The sequence below is a fragment of the Solanum pennellii genome, chromosome 7 (assembly GCF_001406875.1).
Source record: "Solanum pennellii chromosome 7, SPENNV200".
NCBI lineage: Eukaryota > Viridiplantae > Streptophyta > Magnoliopsida > Solanales > Solanaceae > Solanum > Solanum pennellii.
Genome location: NC_028643.1, coordinates 14575564 through 14579657, shown reverse-complemented (window position 1 = coordinate 14579657; position 4094 = coordinate 14575564).

Sequence of the window (4094 nt, the reverse complement as noted above, 5' to 3'; positions counted from 1 at the left end):
AAGTTCAGAGAGTCGATTTCAGTACCCAAATTTCAGAATTCTAAGTGTTTTGGAACGAGACCCCCTCGACGGTCCGTCGTGCCCATGACGGTCCGTCGTGGGTTCCTCGACTAAGACAGTTTTTCCAGAAATAAAATCTGCTGCTTAAAACGACTAAACAGGTCGTTACATTAAAATTATTTAATTCCCTACTAATGATTAAACAAAAATGACATTTAAATTATGATAGTATGTCATAGTATCTACCCAAAGGATACTTACAACGTAATTTTATCAGTATACTGAATTCACATTATTTTTGATATGTGAGCATGTTTTTATTTGCAGTTATCCCTCTTCATTCGCATGCTTCGTCTGTTACTGTGGTCAATGGATTGAACTTCGCTGAATGACATGAAAAAGTCCAGTTCCACTTAGGTGTAATGGAACTTGAGTTGGCTCTGCTGAATGACAAACTCACTGCCATTACTAATAAGAGTAGTGGTGATGAGAAATCTTTTCATAAATCATGGGAGCGCTCTAACATATTGACCCTGATTGAGCCTTATGTTCATGCGAATGATTGTTTCTAATAATATTAAGAGTACTATTCTACAAACCATAAGTGTCAGGGAATTTTTGGAAGAACATTTTCGTTCTGCTATTAAGTTTCTCGTTGATACACTAATGGCTGAACTCATGACCATGAAGTTTGATGGGTCGCATAGTATGCAAAATCATATCATCGAGATGACTAACATTGCAACAAGACTTTGGACTTTGAGAATGAAAGTGAATGACACCACCTTCTTGGTTCAGTTTATTCTGAACTCATTGCCTCTTGAGTATGGACCATTCCAAATTAACTATAACACTATCAAGGATAAGTGAAATGTTAGTAATTTTCCAGTATGGTTATTCAAGAGGAGTCAAGACCTAAGAAACAAGGAGGTCATTCCATTAATTTCATAGGTCGAATAGCTGATAAAGGACTTAAAGTGAAAGTCAACAGGTTTAAGAAAAAGAAAGTATTTACTAAAGTTTCACAAGATGCTCATAAGGAATTCAAGGTTGATATGTGTCGTTTCTTTTATAAATGAAGGATGCTATCATAAAGATAGACTTAAAAGTAAAGATTGATTTGAAAGAAAGGTATATTTAGTGCCTTTGTGTGTTTCGATTCAAATTTTGTAGAAGTTCCTAATAATACTTGGTGCCTTGATTCTAGTGCAACTACTCATGTATCCACTATGTTGCAGGGATTCACTACGATCCAAACTACAAATCCAAATTAAAAAAAATTCTTTTTCATGGGAAATCGCTTGAAGGCTAAAATTGAAGGCGTAAGAACTTGTCTTTTAATCTTGGAGACTGGACATCACCTTGATCTATTACACTCTTTATGTTCCTTTAGTTTCCAGGAATTTGATTTCTGTTTCAAGACATGATGTTTCTAGACTTGATTTCAGTTTGGACATGGTTGTTTCAATTTATATAAGAATACTATTTTTTATGGTTCTGGTGTTCTTATTGATGATTTATATAGATTGAAACTCGATAATAATTAGACGTAGTTCACCAAATGAAAGTTCTTCTTATTTGTGGTATAAACGTTTGGTCATGTATCCGAAGAAAGATTAAAAAATATTAGTAAAGAATGAGATTCCACCGAATCTGAATTTTATTAATCTTGATGTATGTTTGGATGACATTAAAGGAAAGAAAATCAAGCATATCAATAAAGGTACAACAATAAACGCTCAAAAATTTTAAATTATACACACTGATACTTGCGGACCCTTTGATGTTCTATCTTTTGGTGGAGAAAAATATTTTATCACCTTTATCAATTATTCACGTTATGAATGTATCTATTTGTTGAAAAAAAAATCTCAAGGAGAGGACAAGCTCAAAGTATACCTTAAAGAGGTTGAAAGTCAATTAGATAAGGAAGTGAAAATCATTAGGACAGATAGAGGTGGTGAATATTATGGAAATCGTAACGCATCAGAACAATGTCTAGGTTCATTTGCAAGATTTCTTGAGAATGGTGGAGTTGTGGGAGTGTTGAACAACAAAATGTGGAAATTAATGAGCTAAGGGTAAACATTTCATTGCCCATGAATGTACCTACTTCCACACCAATTAGAAGTGTTCTTTCTCTTGTTAAAAACACTTTAAAAATATTGAAGAACATTTGGGTGAAACACTTCAAGAAAGAACTAACTCACAAGTATTTGACGCAAATGAACCACAAACAATGTCATAAAGAAAATCGGCCATTATGTAATTTAGTTTCAAGAGTCATATTTTAACATTGAAATTAATAAAGATTTTATTTTATTTTTACCGGCCATAGAAAATAGTGAGTCTGATAAATGGATTAATGCGATGAATGAAGAGTTAAAATTCATGGAATACAACAAAGTTTGGGATCTCCTTCAATTAGCAGAAAGTTCTAAATTTATAGTGTAGATCGGTCTTCAAGACCAAACACGATTCAAATGCTAATATTGAACAATATAAATCCAGACTTGTTTCCAAGGGATATACTAAAAAAACGGAGACATTGATTATAAAGAGACCTTATCATCGGTCTCTAAGAAAGACTCATTAAGAATTGTTGTGGCTTTCGTAGCTCATTATAATTTAGAGTTACATTCAATGGATGTAGAAAATGTCTTTCTTAATGAAGACCTCGAATGAGGATGTTTTTATGGACCAATCAAAGAGTTTTGAAATTAAAGGGAAAAATCAAATGATGTGCAAGCTAAATAAGTCAATATATGGACTCAAACAAGTTTCACGGCAATGGTATATAAAGTTTAATGATACCATAACATGTTTTGGATTTAAGAAAAATTACCGTTGATCGGTTCATATACCAATATGTTGATGACATTTTACTTAATGCTAATGATTTAAGCATATTGCGTGAGACGAAAGATTTTCTCTCTATGAACTTTGAAATGAAATATATGGGTGAGACATCCTATTTGAAAGGGATAGAAATATTCCGTGATAGATCACAAGAATTATTGAAACTGTCTCTTAAAGATTCATCGAAAGAGTTCTAGAGAGATTTAACATGAACATTTGTTCAATAGGAATAGTTTCTATTAAAAAAGGACAAATTTAATCTCATGTTGTGCCCAAAGAATGATGTAGAATGAAAGGAAATGATCTCAATATCTTAATCATCTATTGTTGAAAGTTTATGTATGTTCAAACTTGCATAAGACCGTATATTAGCTTTTTGGTCGGAATGCTAGGAAGATATCAAAGTATCCCTGGAATTGATCACTGAAAAGTTGCAAAGAAAGTTTATGGTACATTAAGAAGCTACAATTCATACATTATGGCTGTGAAACTTTGTTTCAGGACTTGGGGTTGTCAACACCATTACCAAGCCGCTGAAAATTTAATGTGATAATGTTGCAGCAGTATTCTTCTCCAAGAATGATAAGTACTCCAAATGTGTCACCCTTACTGTCAAGGATGAAATTCAAAAACAAAGAGTTTTACTTAAGAATATTAAAATTGATCTCATAATTGTAGATCCGTTAACGAATGACCTACAACCAAAGACATTTAAAGAACATGTTCAAATAACGGGTCTTGGTTGTACTTGTGATTGATACACTTATGATGTTCACTCTGAGCTCAAATTATGTTTTTATGATATACATTAATGAATATCTTGTTTCTCATAATGGTGTGCACATTACTATTTTGAGATACTACAAGATAAATGTGTATGCGACATTATTGTGGACTATAATGTTATATGTTTTTATAGCTATGAACCTAGTATGATAAGTTGCTAATTTAGTAGTATATGGAAGGAGGTATGTACCTTAAAATTTATGCACAACCGCCATAACTTTCATTAGTAGTTTGTTATATTGTGGTATGTATTGTAACACTCCGGAAATTCCATGACTTAGACTAAAGGTTAATCTATTTAATAATGCTTAAAATGATGTTCCTAGAAAATATACTTGTCTAGTGAAGAGACTATTAGGTTTTAAGAATATGTATTAAGGTATATAGGCATTCCATTGTGCAATATTTAGTAATATTGGGCATGCTAGAGAAAATTGGCTTAAGGGTGT